At 46.0% G+C, this 15,994-nt stretch overlaps 1 long non-coding RNA gene across 1 annotated transcript; it reads left to right on the top strand.

Moving 5' to 3' along the window:
- Window positions 1-855: 855 nt before the first annotated feature.
- Window positions 856-15,435, top strand: LOC135900454 (uncharacterized). Its single transcript, XR_010563869.1, has 2 exons — window positions 856-1,194; window positions 15,272-15,435. It is a non-coding gene; the product is annotated as an uncharacterized lncRNA (long non-coding RNA).
- Window positions 15,436-15,994: the final 559 nt, after the last annotated feature.

The raw sequence follows: 15,994 nt of genomic DNA on the forward strand, positions 1-15,994 counted from the left end.
CTGTCGGAAACGTGGTTAACCCTCCCAGGGTTAAAGTTAAATTAAACATTGCGATTGTAGGTGCCAAAACCAGGACCTGATTATGAGGCACGCGTAGTGGGAAATTTGGACTACCTGCGTTTCTTTAACGTGAACCTCAATCTAGGTGCACAGGGGATTTTGCATTTCGCCCCTATCGACAGGCAGCTACTGTCACCGGGATGCAATCCCGTGACCTCCTGCTTAGCAACCCAATATCATAGCCACTAAGCAACCACGGCGGATATCCTCAGGACTAGGTCTAGTGGAAAAAACATAAATACACCAGAAATTAGATGGGGAAACGGCGCCTTGGGTACGTGTGGCCGTTCTCTACCTACAGTCGCTTAATTTTTTTCATTTCTATAAATTCATAATTTTCTTTATTGAATTAGTAAGTACAGCTGACTTCCCCTATGGGTCATTCGTGTCTTTGTTTGTTGGCTTCTTATGACATGTATATATGGTGCAACTGAAGGTGATTTGCTCCGGATCGCTTTGATTTGCACTTGGCTCCTAGGCAGGGCGCGTTAGCTCCTGAACAACGTTTTGCAATGTGTTGAGCGTGGTTTAAATAATCGATTCGGGTTATCAACAATATCAGTGTGACGTAATGGTAACGCATTTCTCTCGCATTGGCCGGTAAATAGCCAATGAATATCTTCTTAAATTTAGAGCATGTGTAGGTATTATTTCTCTTTCAAATATTTTCCTCCATCCTCGCTTTTTATCGTTAAGTGACATCTCTGAAGTGGTTATTCCACGTGATGTTTTTCCGTTTCTCCGAAACCACTCGATTCACGGCCAATCCCCTGCTGTGGGTACGCGCCACGAATATCCTGGAGGACAATAACAGCAGCAAGTGTGAGTGAGCAACAATGGAGGCCGGTGAGCAGATGGGACTCCTCGGTCGCTGGGTCGACCCATGCCACTCAGACAAGCACCTCACCCAGGAGCCGGAGGGCGAGCAGTCCGACTTGCCCAACAAGACGCTCTTCCTGCTCGTCATCGGGGTGACCTACGCGGTCATGGTGCTGTGCGCCTTCGTCATTGTCTACGAGTTTATTTACAACCGCCCACAGCAGTAGGACTACGGTGACCGCGCGGAACATTCTCTGTTGTTCCCGCCACGGAGCTGAGGAATCAAGAGAGAGGTGTCGCGCTCGCCGCAATCAGGTGAGCTCAAATTGCTCGCCGCTGGATGTTGTGCCGATAAGCTGAACAATAAGGTTTCATGTAAGCTGCCCATGACCCAATACATAATACCTTGAAAGGGAAGTGTTATTTGCCTGCCCTATTGGGATTTGCGGGGCGGCGGCGGCTGCGCCCAGGCAGCGGCATTCCCGAAAGGCAAAGAACGCTTCCGTTTAAAAGTACTATTGCGCAGTAGGGAGCCTACATGAAAGTTGCGGCTACTGCTGCTGCTGCTGCGCTTCCTGGCTTACTTGCTTGCCTGCATAAGGTTTCGTACAATAATAAGTACTAGGGGGAACTTTGGCACTGGTCTCTACAGGAGCCGCATTCGGGGCGGTACATCCAGCACAAGAATTGGGGAAGTATGTGGGTTTGCTTAAACTGCGGCCTTCTGGCTTCAAACGGCTCAATGACTTTATGAATTTGTTGTTTTCGAGGACGTAATGTGGAATAGATCGTTAAACAAACGTTATTACAATTGTCCGACGGCAGGATTCGAACACATGGCCCCTAGCACTCTAGCTAGATATTTAAACCATTGCGCCACGGAAGCATACATCCACAACCGACATAAACCGCCCTTATCGCTGGCAAGTCAGGTGTTCCAACCAAAGAGCTTTAACGTGGTATTATTTTTTAAACATCTTTCGTTTATGCGCTTGGGGCGTCTCAATTTGGACACCTCGACAGGTGGAGCAATGGCGATTAGCAAGGATTGTGCGTCTGAGTATTCCGCACTTAGAAAAGCATAGATCGCTTTCCAGTTTAAGACACTGAAGACAGATAAAGCATAATAAATACAGTCAATGAAAGAACGTCTGAATCCACAAGTAAGAAGATTAGACAAATCCATGTACTTGCCATTATTCTCACGGCGGCTCAACGATCGCAGCGCTAGAGTTCCCTCTGGTATTATTGTATGAAACTCTATGCTTGATTGCTTGCGTTGCTTCCTTTGATTTGCTTTACATGGTTTTGCTTTCCTTGGCTTGGCTTGGCGTTGCTTTGTATGCTTGCTTGTACTTGCTTATCTTCTGCTTCTGCTGGATTGGTTGGTATTTCGGCGCATATATTTTTTAATGTATGCGAATCTTATAGGTGTGCTGAATAAAATTCCCAACATGCTTCCCAGTACTCTGGTCGACAAAATAGTGCCAGTAAGTGCACTTCTGTTCTTCGTCATAAAAAAATAAGAAACTCCTTATGAGCCTGAACACATAGGAAAGTATCTGTACAGCACAGCCCAACGTCACTAGACTAGCTAGTCTAATAACCTTGAGCACAACCATCTGCGCATAATAAATGCATTGTGGTCAACGGATTCTTCACATTCCCTTGATTTTCTTTTATTTCCATTCTCTACGTCTCACTGGGTGTGTGCCCATTCTTGGCCAATCCTGCAGAATGTTTACGTGCCACGGCTGCACAAGAGATACATATTCCTTAAAATGTAGCTAGGTATGTGTCGTACTTCTCTCTGCCCCCATACACCTGCCATCACCATTCTTTCTTCTACGAGGATCATACACCGCCTTCATCGTGGCGGCATTTCTGCGTGCACTTGTCACACTGTGGATCGGCCTGGTTTTCTGCTTTCATTTTGGCACAGCTTGTGAGCGGTGCAGTGCGTAAACGTAAAAAAAATTGTATGAGAGCTAAGCTCCCGCCTGTATTGTGGATAGATGAGAACTTCATGAGATGCATGATAAGGCGACACAGCGCCCAAGAGAGATACTCAACGAAGCGTCCTTGTGCGCTTTTCTTCTGTCTTGCCCATTGTGGCCAGACGGTGCACTGTTTTTCTCAATAAGATACCAAATCTGTTTTGACTGATAACATGCTCTTTTAAGATTATATTCTCGTAAAGTCCAGGGTAAGAGGTTGATTACAAAAGGTGTCATGAAATTAAAGCTAGGCTATTTATTTTTTAAATTTCGCATCGATGCTGTTAGCCAGTGGGTCACTATGACATCATGGATCTAAGGGGCTTTTTTTACTTCTTTTTCTGTTTTCTCGTATTTGGGTCGTTTGGGCACACTGTAAGTTCTCGACAATTTATATCTTCAGCTTGTCCTTAGGATGCAATATATTCCACTTGTAGTGTAAAAATTTGCCTCCTTGTGCAGGCGCCCTCAAAATTCATGACGTCACTGCAAGGCTGGTGCGAGTCCTTCAAGGGCCTCAATGGCCTCCCGTGTTTCATTTTTGCGCATTTTCTGGCTTGTGAAACCTCATCTAACAGTAACAGTGAGCTTCCCAGTTTCGCAGAAGGGGAATATGTTGCCGCAGCTCAGTAAAATTTTTAGTATCCATTTAACGATGCAGCATGACGATCCACCTGCTTGGGCAGTTCACCTACTGCACACGGGCAAATGTTGCCCCGCGAGCACAGATCCCTGCAGCGGGTGGAGTATCAGGCTATGCTGAATCGCCTAACCGCAAACTCATCGTTGCAGCTCCATTCGGCATTTTTTATTCGTGTTGTAATGGACGCGATGTCTTCCACATTTGTTGTGTGGCGCAATGTCTACCATCACGTTATATTGCTGTGCATCTCATGTTCTAATTGTTGAGCACGTGACCCAAAGCTCCAGCGACATAGGCAGCGTTGTGCGTACAGATCCCAGGTACTCCGTAGCGGCAGGGCTTTGAAGTTATCCAGGTGCGTCATACTTTCACACTTTCTTACTTACACTATCAAACACTGATGCGGCCAAAATGCTTGCGTCTTAGACTCTCTCTTCTTAATTTCATCTTATCGCCGATCCGCGCAACCTTGCCACTTCCCACTAACTACTACTCTCCTACTAACTATTCCAAATGCTCGAGCCCCGCTTGCATGCGAGGCTTGCAAGTTGAATTTGTGGTGTAAATCGCTAATGTAGAAAATCTTGTGTCTGAATAAACACACGCTTCCGTAACGAATTCATGATGCTATCACTAGCGCATGATTTCTTGTGCCCGAATAAGATAATTTCAGCCAGAATTTGCGACGCCCCTACGGGAAAAATAATCACAATGTGGGATCCAAAATATTAGGTCGCCTTAATACACAATCTAACCTAACCTATTGCTGTTATCTCTGCTCGAATAATATTCCGCTAAACGTTGCGTTGCAGTTTTACTTAGATAAAATTGCAGATAGACTTTTCCACATTTCTCCATTCCTAAGAGAGCCAGTCAAGGCTCTTGAAGAAGCTGTTTTTTCGCGTTAGAGCTGCGTACCCTATAGACCGTTTTTTCGTAGGCGCCGCCATATTGCGAGCGCAGTGGCGCCGCCTATGAGCAGCGCCATACTGGCTTGGGTGAAAGCGGTCTTTTGCATGGCAGGTATACGCTCGGCGGCAGGTTCTGGCGTTTGTTTTCGCCGTCGTGTGGCCTGTTTAGTATTACGTGTGTCTTCTACGTGGTAAACGGTTCTGTGAGACGTGCTGAAGTGGTTTAAGGCGTCATGGCTGGAATTTCTGCTGGCGTTGAGGTGGACGGAACACGCAGCGCGATGTGTGCGCGCATATTCGAGTCTACAATCAGCCTCGGAGATGAATTGTGTATCTTTGAATGTTCTAGTCACTAATGTGACCTTATTGCAGTATTATCCTCTATTTCTAAGCTGTGGTTTAGGAGCCATGAAACATACGCGACGATCGTAACAGCGTGAGCGTGGGTGCCGTTCTGCTACGATAGGAGCTGTGATGTTATACTTTGACAAGCGTTCAAACTGTTCGCTGCAGGTTACATTGCGTGACTACTTGATTCGATGGATGAGGTTTCCGCCCCTGAATAAAATAGTTTTGACAAGTGATAGCAGCATACCTTACAGTCTGAATTACGCTTGTCCAGCAAAGGGACTGTTTAGGAACTGCGTGAGCGTCCTAAGCAGTGGTAGGTGCTGGATTACATATATCTTTGTTCTATACCGCTTGGTCCTAGCATACCGCATCAGCGGTTATATATTTATAAACGTTGTGCGGCGTGACTATGCGAGGCTCTGTTGCGGTGTTAGCCCGTTTTCTCTTGCGTTTTCTAGAAAGAGGATGATAACCGAATTTCTTTTTCGGTTGTGTTCGTTCCGTTCTCTACGACGCACTCAGACGTATTACAGAAATATTGTCCTCAAAAATAGGCATCGCATTCTTTTTATGCGATCCCTCATATATTATGGCTGTATGCAGGCCAAAAAGGCAATGCCGAAGTGCACAGATTACATATGTACCATGCTGGATCACCAACCGCAGTGATCGCTGTGTTGAGCAGCGCCATCGGCCTCATGCAGGAAGGCTAGCATAGACATATGGCAATTTCAAGCCTACTAGACTTGAAATGCGCGAGTACGATGCCGGTGCATCACAAATATTTGATTGCGCCTGCCGCTTAGATGTTTCGTGGTTGCCTTAGGTTGGCCGTGCACGAGCATGCGCTCATATGCTTTATGTTTTACTCCCTTCGCCAAGCGATCAGATATTGAGCAGATTTACCATTTCATGCTGCTAATAAAGAGACACCGGTTTTCTTTGCTGAGTTAAAACCGATATAATCAAAATAGTTCTCAACACATACACACAACGCGACTGATAATGTGCGTACACCGCGGCTGATAAAACGCGTCACATTTTCGCGCCCCCAAAAGATATTTCCGCCTATTGTAGTTACCGATGCACCGAAAGGCTTCCCTGACGACCTTATATGAACGGACACGGCGTAAATTTCACAGAGTACGATCTAAAACATCAAGAAATCGTTCCGCAGCACGCGACAGCAATACTTTCAAGCTGCGCCGCGCCGGATCGCCCAAGCCAGAGAGGAGGAAAGGCTCTCCGCGCGCCCTATCCTCCTCGCCCGATGAAACGGTCTATACAACATAAATTAAATCACCAATTCGTCTGAAGTCTTTTAGGAGAACTTCACAACTCACTCAACTGACTCGCATATTTGTTTTCTTCCTGTGTATCGTTTGTTTCAAAGCTAAACGGTAAGCGGTATCAAGATAAACGGTCAAATAAAGAGCAATAGCTTGTTCGTGTACGAATTTCCGTTAATGGTGCACCCGAATGGCGAAGACATTGGCGGGAGCAGCAGCGGCTGTGGCGACATCTTCTGGCCATGCACTTTACGAGAGTGCGTTAAAATATTGTTCTTGTGCGAGAATTCTTGCGAATGAAAATAAATAGATACTAGTTGCAAATGTTATAGGGTGACCGAAGCCATTACCCCTTGTGGTATGTAGAACATAATTGCTGCTAACTGCAATAATAGCAACGCGTACTGCGGGTGAACTCAGAGCCAAAGGATATCGCCTGTTGCTCACGCTTGGGCTCACGCCCAAAGCTTGAGGTGTTTCGTAAACAAGCGTAGTTATACGGACGCAAGCGAGCTCATTAATGAGTTCAGAAACTATCTAGATAATGAAGTTCTTGTTTCGCCGGCCGGCTTGTTTTAGGGTTAAAGAACACAAAGTTGTTGTACAAAAGGAGCAAGCACCAACGGCCACGGCTTGTTGTACAGGAGGTAATTGACAGTCGCAGGTGAAAACACTTTTCTAGTACTCGACGCTGTTAATGCTGGGTTAATTGCCTTGAGGTATTCCCCTGGCGAAGAGGCCCAGAGTGTCTGAAACAAACAAGCGAACGCTGTCCCTCGAGAACGTTCATGCGTGTTGGAAATGCACCCGACCAAAACTCTCTTAAGGGTACTGCAGTTGCAGTCATTGGATGAGTTGAGTGGGCTCAATACATCGAATAATGAGTGATAAAGAGTAATTGAACGAGGGAGGCCTCTGGAGCTAACTTTTCGACAATAGTACTTGGAAAATAGCAGGACACCCACTTTGTTGCCTCATCTGGCCATTGCATCATTCCTGACAAAGATAACGGCAAAACTCATTATAACTGATTCCCAAGTGTGCAGGAGCTTCACGTCGAGCTGGTTGGCACCAACGGCTCAACGCGTACTAACAGCCAAGCTACCAGAAAGAAATTTTAAAGTAGTGCGGACACCCGCTCACGCCTCCATGGAGGGCAATAGATTCGCCCACTCCGAGTCTCGAGAACTTATAGACCAGGCGCCGGAGGACACGGAAGAGCTCAGTATACTGACAATATACTAAGAAGTCGCCCAACGCTACATACTCAACCGCAGAACACGCCCACCACCGCATCCACAGCTCACGAAGACGCAAGAGACAACACTCACATTGTTGCAAACCAACACGTTCCCACACCCAAGGAGGCATCATCTCGTGTGCCCTACTCAATATGAAAAACAATGTAAATACTGCGAATAGCTATAGGAACCCGCCGGCACATTGTCATAGATTGCAAACAAAATCCAGTCTTGGCTCCTCTACCCTCTACTCCTTTACACACTAACACCCACCCCAAGAGCAGCGGGAGACGCTGCTGTCCAGCTCCCTCCTCTCGAACGAGATCATGTTGGTCGCACGTGATGGCAGCGCCATCTTGGTACCAACCAAGAAGGTGGACACGTGAAATGACCAATAGGCTTTGAACAACGTATTTTGAACGAGGTGTGTCCTGCGAAAGGTGTTTCGTATACACACAGGGCGTCCCAGCTAGCTTTAGCCAGAGTTTAAAAATATGCAGATGGCATGTAGCTGGACAGAACCAGGGTAATGTTTGCCGTCACTTGGAAATACCCAAATGAAATTTTTCATTCTGCCCAATTAGAAAATTAGTTCCTAATTATTTCATCAACTTCTCAAATACTACAACATAACACTATATATATATATATATATATATATATATATATATATATATATATATATATATATATATATATATATATATATATATATATATATATATATATATATATGACAAGTGTCAATGATGAAATTGCAGAGCAACATGAAAAACTCCCGCTACAGCTTTCTGCTGCTCAATACGTGCTACATGAATATGTTTTTCCGAGCGTGAAAGAAGCCCGCGAATAAACATAAAGTGCCTCGAGAGGCAAGCCACGCGGCAATTTTGCGTGCATTTGCGGGAATCTTTTCCGCTCGGCACAAAACACTTTTATGTAGCACATATTGAGCTCATTTTATGTAGCACAATTTTCTCATTCATACCTTTACTCTAATTATAATATTTGAGAAAGTGAAAGATTAATTATCACTAATTATCTAATTAGGTCGAATGATGGAAACAATTTGAGTACCTCCAAGCGACGGCGAACAACACTAGCTTAGTTCTGTCCAGCTACGTGGCATTCGAATATTTTTAATATGGTGTTGGGCTGCTGAGCACGTGGTCGCGGGATCGAATACCGGCCACGGCGGCCGCATTTCGATGGAGGCGAAATGCGAAAACGCCCGTGTACTTAGATTTCAGGGGTGGCAGGTCTACAAGGGTGGCAGGTCTTGTTGTGAAACTTAATAAGAGGTACAAAATGAAGATTGTACAGGTCTACGCCCCTACATCCAGTCATGATGACCAGGAAGTCGAAAGCTTCTATAAAGACGTGGAATCGGCGATGGGTAGAGTGAAAACTAAATACACTATACTAATGGGTGACTTTAATGCCAAGGTAGGCAAAAAGCAGGCTGGAGACAAGGCAGTGGGGGAATATGGCATAGGCACTAGGAATATCAGGGGGGAGTTATTAGTAGAGTTTGCGGAACAGAATAATATGAGGATAATGAATACCTTCTTCCGCAAGCGGGATAGCCGAAAGTGGACGTGGAGGGGCCCGAACGGCGAGACTAGAAATGAAATAGACTTCATACTCTGCGCTAACCCTGACATCATACAAGATGTGGACGTGCTCGGCAAGGAGCGCTGCAGTGACCACAGGATGGTAAGAACTCGAATTAGCCCAGACCTGAGAAGGGAACGGAAGAAACTGGTCCTAAAAAGCCGATCAATGAGTTAGCGGTAAGAGGGAAAATAGAGGAATTCCAGATCAAGCTTCAGAACAGGTATTCAGCTTTAACTCAGGAAGAGGACCATAGTGTTGAAGCAATGAACGATAATCTTGTGGACATCATTAAGGAGTGTGCAATGGAAGTCGGTGGTAACTCCGTTAGGCAGGATACCAGTAAACTATCGCAGGAGACGAAAGATCTCATCAAGAAACGCCAATGTATGAAAGCCTCTAACCCTACAGCTAGAATAGAACTGGCAGAACTTTCGAAGTTAATCAACAAGCGTAAGACAGCTGACATAAGGAAGTATAATATGGATAGAATTGAACATGCTCTCAGGAACGGAGCAAGCCTAAAAACAGTGAAGAAGAAACTAGGAATTGGCAAGAATCAGATGTATGCGTTAAGAGACAAAGCCGGCAATATCATTACTAATATGGATGAGATAGTACAAGTGGCTGAGGAGTTCTATAGAGATTTATACAGTACCAGTGCCACCCACGATAATAATGAAAGAGAAAATAGTCTAGAGGAATTCGAAATCCCACACGTAACGCCGGAAGAAGTAAAGAAAGCCTTGGGAGATATGCAAAGAGGGAAGGCAGCTGGGGAGGATCAGGTAACAGCAGATTTACTGAAGGATGGCGGGCAGATTGTTCTAGAGAAACTGGCCACCCTGTATACGCAATGCCTCATAACGTCGAGCGTACCGGAATCTTGGAAGAACGCTAACATAATCCTAATCCATAAGAAAGGGGACGCCAAAGACTTGAAAAATTATAGATCGATCAGCTTACTGTCCGTTGCCTACAAACTATTTACTAAGGTAATCGCAAATAGAATCAGGAACACCTTAGACTTCTGTCAAGCAAAGGACCAGGCAGGATTCCGTAAAGGCTACTCAACAATAGATCATATTCACACTATCAATCAGGTGATAGAGAAATGTGCGGAATATAACCAACCCTTATATATAGCTTTCATTGATTACGAGAAAGCATTTGATTCTGTCGAAACCTCAGCAGTCATGGAGGCATTACGGAATCAGGGTGTAGACGAGCCATATGTAAAAATACTGAAAAATATCTATAGTGGCTCCACAGCCACCGTAGTCCTCCATAAAGAAAGCAACAAAATCCCAATAAAGAAAGGCGTCAGGCAGGGAGATACGATCTCTCCAATGCTATTCACAGCGTGTTTACAGGAGGTATTCAGAGACCTGGATTGGGAAGAAATGGGGATAAAAGTTAATGGAGAATACCTTAGTTACTTGCGATTCGCTGATGATATTGCCTTGCTTAGTAACTCAGGGGACCAACTGCAATGCATGCTCACTGACCTGGAGAGGCAAAGCAGAAGAGTGGGTCTAAAAATTAACCTGCAGAAAACTAAAGTAATGTTTAACAGTCTCGGAAGAGAACAGCAGTTTACAATAGGCAGCGAGGCACTGGAAATCGTAAGGGAATACATCTACTTAGGGCAGGTAGTGACTGCGGATCCGGATCATGAGACAGAAATAATCAGAAGAATAAGAATGGGCTGGGGTGCGTTTGGCAGGCATTCTCAGATCATGAACAGCAGGTTGCCATTATCCCTCAAGAGAAAAGTATATAATAGCTGTGTCTTACCAGCACTCACCTACGGGGCAGAAACCTGGAGGCTTACGAAAAGGGTTCTCCTCAAATTGAGGACGACGCAACGAGCTATGGAAAGAAGAATGATAAGTGTAACGTTAAGGGATAAGAAAAGAGCAGATTGGGTGACGGAACAAATGCGAGTTAATGACATCTTAGTTGAAATCAAGAAAAAGAAATGGGCATGGGCAGGACATGTAATGAGGAGGGAAGACAACCGATGGTCATTAAGGGTTACGGACTGGATTCCAAGGGAAGGGAAGCGTAGCAGGGGACGACAGAAAGTTAGGTGGGCGGATGAGATTAAGAAATTTGCAGGGACGGCATGGTCACAATTAGTACATGACCGGGGTTGTTGGAGAAATATGGGAGAGGCCTTTGCCCTGCAGTGGGCGTAACCAGGCTGATGATGATGATGAACTTAGATTTAAGTGCATGGTAAAGAACCCCAGGTGGTGCAGTGCGTGCGGCACATTTAAATGCACAACGATAAGTCGTTACTCATTTCTTTGAAGTAGTTCCCTTAGACTCAATTAGTTGCTCTGCCGAAGCTCTTGCGTCAACAGTCGAAAACCTATCTCACGATGAGTGTCAAAGATACTGCATTTAGCATTCAATCAATGTAGCGACAAAACATATTGCAGCCGTCTGCAGAGTTATGTGTGAGGCGTTCACTGCAGCGGGACTCCCCTTTCGCGCTTTGTTAGGAACTCTCGGCGCCATCTAGAGGCGCCGTACTGAAACCTGCCCATGGCCTCTGAGATGCGTGGCTCGCGGATGTGAGCGAGCGCTGAGAAGTGCACCATGCGGCAGCCGGCTTCCTCCTCTCCCGCTTCTTTCTAAACGTGCTCCGCCTTCTAGTGAGGCTGCCGAGAACCCCGCGTGGGCCTTCCGAGACGACATGTATGGCGCGCCCACGCGGGCGAAAGCTAACTATTTTTCCCACGCTTGCCACATACCCAGTGGCACGTATACAGTGACCGAAGTTGGTGAGACGTTCATTGAAGAGGTGCACATACTCAGGGCATTTGAGGCGCAGCCTGCTGAAGCGTCGGGTTGCTATCCTGAGGAAACCGTGTGATGTCGGCTCAATTCCACTCAGCATCGGAGAAATTTAAAGATCTTTTTTTATGATAGTAAAGGGGCGCACACCTACTAGTACATAGCCAGTACTCCAAATCGGCATCAAAGAGGATCCTATACGAGAGATACATACCAACTCCTGCATCTGCAGTGAGCCATGTCGGCGGGAAATAAGTTCGTTGAACAACCGCACATATGTACGCATTGTCACGTACTCACTGACTCAAGTTGGTCCGATGGGTGCTTTCTAGCCCTGTTCCCTGAGCACAGCATCCCGATGCTCGCACCATTTGACCATGGACTACACAGTGACTCAGGTTGTCAGAGAAACCGTCGCATACAAACATGTCTAGATGCTTGGAGAGATAGATAGATCGCCCGGAAAATTTCGTGAAACACCCAAAGAATGCGAACGCATCAAAAGTTGGGAGGTGATTGAACCTCCTGTGGACCTCGATGAAACATTCCATCTCGCCCCTCTCACACTTGGCCCCCAGCCATCGCGACCCTCAGTAAGTTATTCGGTTAATACATCCCATTGTCACGCCCGACTCGCCCAGGAAAACGATTCAACGTCTAGGTAATAGAGACTTTTAGCTCAGCGGGTTTACGTTTCGCTCCGCTCGCAGTCTCCAGCGTTGCGCCAGCGGAGCGGCTCGCGAAAAAAGAATTTTAGCCCGGCGGATCACTCACCCGCTCGAGCGGGGCGCTCTGCTTCCCCACCTAGTGGTCCGAATAGGAGTTACTGAGAAATGAATTTGAATTACGCTTGCTTTAATAATGCAAGAAATGTTGAATAAAGATATATTACATGTTCTCAGCACATTATTTGTTAATAATGTACTGAGTACTAATGTATGGGTCAGCGCCGCAGTCACCGTCGTCGATGCAGAACTGCCGGCGTTCATGTTCGCGGCTGCCATCTTGCATTTCCCATACACGCCCGCGCGCCCTTACGCACGCTCGCGCGCTGCGTATACCCTCCGCTGGGGAGTGCTTTCCAGCGGGCGTAAACGCTGCTCCGTAAAACCGCTGGCCGCCTCAGCGTTGTGCGCATGCGCAGTCGTGTCTCCGCTCTCCCGCTCCGCTCCGCTGGCCGTAAACCCGCTGGGCTAAAACTCTCTAATGTCGGTAACCGACATTAAGGAGACGTTGAATCGCCTTCCAACTTTTTATATTTTGTTCATTCCACAGACCAAGTAATTCTGAGGTGCACTTTTATTCAACTCATTCTTCCACGAGTTGAACAATTTACCTTTATTCTCCTAATAGCACGTTATAGTAAGTCGACATTTACTAAGTACAGCAACAAATCGCTTGTTTTTTTCAGAGCTCATATGAAACTTCGGAACATGCACAAATGCGCAATAAAAGAGCGCCATGGGATTTTAATATCGAGTAATACTAGCCATGGCATAGCAGGATGCGTTAAATAGTAATAAAGATTACCTCGGCGAGACCGAAACAATTTCGTTCAGACCGTCCGAAAAAGACAGAAAGCATGGAATGAACAGGAGAGCCGTGTTCGTTTATCTTTAGTTTCGAGCACGCCTGCGTTTATTCAATTAGTGTTGTATTACACCGCAAACATTCTTCATCAAATAAAACAAATAACTCGATTACGTGTGTTAATTGTCTGCTGTGACATCGGATCGTGCAGCACCACTGCCTAGCACTTTCGCAACAGCTGTTAGGGCAGACAGCAAACGTTAACTTTTTACATGAAGTCTTGTACTCTAATCAAAGGCAAATATGTCACGTCGCGTTATCTAGTCGAATGGAGTGTCTACTTTCTGGGTAGGCTTTGCTGTTGCACTGTCAGAACGGTTGCCGCCAGGTTATCGTGCATGCGGTCGCACTACTGTTTCAAAGTATAGTTACGAGAGCAATGCGCAAAAGGCTTGTGCTGACTCCACGGCCACATACTGTTCCAGCCATGAGGTTCATGCCAGCGGAAATCAAGGAGAGAGGGAGAGAGAGATAATGTGTGTGTGTGTGTGTGTGTGTGTGTGTGTGTGTGTGTGTGTGTGTGAGCGCGCGCGCGTGTGTGTCTGTGCGTGCGTGCGTGCGTGCGTGGGTGTGTGTGTGTGTGCGTGCGTGCATGTGTGTGCGTGTGTGTGTGTGTGTTTGGAGAGAGAGGGAATGGAGGGGGAGGGTGCTCTGTTGGCGCCCAGGCGCGTCGGGATCGTTAGCGTGTGGTACAACTTGATGGCCCCAACCCGCCAACACTTAGTTAATTACATGATGTAGCGCACGGGCAGAACCACAAAGAGATGTACCGAAAACGAAACGGGTGCTCCTAACGTTACCGCCACGATGTTGGCCATAAGAGTGTCCACATTGGGAAGAGCACAAAGAAAAAATAAAGGAAAAGGAGCACCCACTGTATGACAAATCCACTGTGGAAGGGCATGTTGGTGCCTACTTAACAACCACAAAGAAGAGCAAAGCTTTGGTCCGGGCCAGTTGATAATCCATACTTATTAATCTTTCAGCGCAGAATGTACAAAGACACACAGAGACACGAACGAGAAGAGCGCTACACTGGTGTTCAACTCGTCGTGACTGTGGGTGTGCTCCGTATCTCGACAACACTGCAGTCTTGTTCAAGCACAAATATCGTTGCACTCGCCACATTGTGGAAGCTGTAGCAATGAATAGTGGTGATTCTGAGTGTGTCAGCTCACTGTCCTTTTTTTCTGCCAAAGAAATAAATTTTGTTGAGGACGGTTGCTAACAAGCGCTTAGTAACGCCCACGTGTTGGTATGATCAAGTGATTAGTTATATTTAGTCTTTTCTTTTTGTTCTTTTTTCTGTTTATATACATCTGGCACTAAACGTTAGTTGGAAATAGCGCTTGTCCCGTTCGTGTCTCTGTGTGCTTTTTGTATGTTCTACGCTAAAACATGAACAAGCAGAAAGAAGAGACACAGATCACATTACAGGCGTCTTTGTGCAGTATATTTCTCATATAACGGCTCTCCTTTTCCTTTCACTGTTTCTTGTGCTCTTCCCTATGGGGACATGCTCACTGTCAACATTGTGGCGGCTACGTTAATGCATCCTATGGGTGCTTTGTATGCCTCTTTTTGGTGGTGCCCTTGCATGCAGCATGTCATTGAGTAAGCGCCAACTATCCCACCAACATGCAATTCAACAATTGGCGTGTTGTCATTCTCCATAGCAGTTTCCCGACTACACTGGATAGGTCAGCCAGCCCATGTATGGCGGTAAAGCACAAGTAGCGTACAGTAATTCCCATCCATGAGGTGGCAAGGGCTGAAGTTGATCATTATTGCATATTTGTTGAGCAGAAATGAAGTCTAAATGCATGCAGTGAAACGTCAAAGCATCAGCGGCGGCATAGGCCTTTGTCGGTATCCATAATGTGTTGGTTTGTTTGAGTGTCTGTTCCCTTGTTGTTGTTTTTTCTCTCTCTTTTTTGTTCACTGTCTCCAGAGTCTTTCGGAAAGTCTCATCCAGAACCAGGTGAAGTTCAGCTCAAGTTCAAGGCAGCCGGCAGTCCGGTCAAAAATGACGCAACCTGAACACCCTGAAGAGGCCCTAATCTCAGAGAATAGTTTTTATCGCTGTAGGAAATGAGAACACCGCAGTGAACCTGCTCTCAATATTTTCTGCCGAGCGACATTTCCCAGCGTGCACTGCCTGCATGCTTGTGTGAAAAGTTGTCGGGCTCAGTCGACTTGATGGGATCAAGCACGAAGGCATGTTGCAAAGTGCAACTGCTAGAAATCGAGAGAATTTCGAGCCCCACTTTTTACTTCTTCCAGACAACACTACTATAAAGATACATTGCCACAATTTCCGAACTGCATGTTTCATCAGATACGGAGGCTTCATGCTTTCCACAGGCATAATAGCTGTACCGCAATTCCGCGCGCTAGCGTTTTCCTTGTACCGCAAAGTTGTAGCACGTCCTTTTACCAAGAAGCAGTATGGCGCGCTAGCATTTTTTCGAACGGTCATATGACGTAGTGGTATTTCTATTTGTATGTTTGATATGTTTTATTTATTTGAAGTTGTACACCTTGCAATGTGTTAAAAGTGGCAGATATGCAAAAAGCAGTTTCCGCAACGTAAGTGACCACACGTAGCGGTGGCCGAGCTAGAACTAGGTATGCTGACGTGTTGCTATTTACGTTTATTGCACTAGCAATCATA

This window comes from Dermacentor albipictus, chromosome 1 (assembly GCF_038994185.2).
Source record: "Dermacentor albipictus isolate Rhodes 1998 colony chromosome 1, USDA_Dalb.pri_finalv2, whole genome shotgun sequence".
Classification (NCBI taxonomy): domain Eukaryota; kingdom Metazoa; phylum Arthropoda; class Arachnida; order Ixodida; family Ixodidae; genus Dermacentor; species Dermacentor albipictus.